The sequence below is a fragment of the Otolemur garnettii genome, unplaced genomic scaffold (genome assembly GCF_000181295.1).
Source record: "Otolemur garnettii isolate 467f Iridium unplaced genomic scaffold, OtoGar3 scaffold00011, whole genome shotgun sequence".
In the NCBI taxonomy this organism is placed as follows: domain Eukaryota; kingdom Metazoa; phylum Chordata; class Mammalia; order Primates; family Galagidae; genus Otolemur; species Otolemur garnettii.
In genome coordinates, this window is record NW_003852406.1 from 5,331,079 (window position 1) to 5,332,121 (window position 1,043).

Sequence of the window (1,043 nt, forward strand, 5' to 3'; positions counted from 1 at the left end):
TGAGAGAGAACCAGTGGTCTACATGAGAAATGATGTTGGAACGGACGAGGCTTTTGGCTATGGAACTGGAAAAAAGTGGGTAGATTTGTTTGGAACTTGTTAATGGATTGGCTGTGGGAGGTTAGGGAGAGAGGAATCAAAGATGCTGTATCAGCTAGCTATTGCTGTATAACAAAATACCCTCCCAAATTCAGTGGCTTAAAATAACAGTCAATGATTATTACAGCTGATGCCTGCTGTGGACTGGTCATGGGTTGGCTGGTCTAAGGTAGGATCCCTACTTAACTCCGATGAACTGACTCTTGCTTTTGTGGGTCAGGAGGGATGGGATTTGGGCACACTGCTTCAGTCTGGGCTCAGCTGAGGCAGCTCTGACTCATGACTATCTTCCATACCCTGCTGGTATGAGCAGGCATGACCTTCTCTTGCTAATGGCACAGGCGTAAGAGATGGCAAGTCCATTACACAGAACATTTCAAGGCACTGTATCACATTTGCTAAGATTCCATTGGCCAAAGAAAGCCCCACAGGGGCAGGGAATTTGTGGAAGAGTATGGCCTCCAGAAACATGGCAATGGGCATGGATACCAACAGGGGCAAAGAATTGGACCATTAACACGTCCACCACAGATGCCACTCCGCTTCTGGCTGGTTTTCAATTATAATTTCCTCTTTGGTTCACTCCAAACAATTTTTCTCTCTCTCCACCCACATAGGACACCGCTCCTGTTTACTTATTCTTGGAGCTGCTGGGAAAGAATGAGACCACAGAGCTGGAGACCTGCTCCTGCGGTGTGGCCTTCCTGCCCAGGATGGAGGTACCTCCCCACCCCACCCCACCTGTGAGTCAAGGAGGAGCTTTGCACTCGGCTGTGAGTCTATGGAATTGAGAGCGGATGTAGAGTCTGGCCGCAGCACTGTGTGGGCTGATGCTGAATGTGGAGCACACAAGTGCAGGTTTACTAAAGCAATCGAGAAAGGCCTTGGCTGAAACGCAGAGAATATCTGCAGCTTAAATACTGGAGTGATTATATCATTTGTGG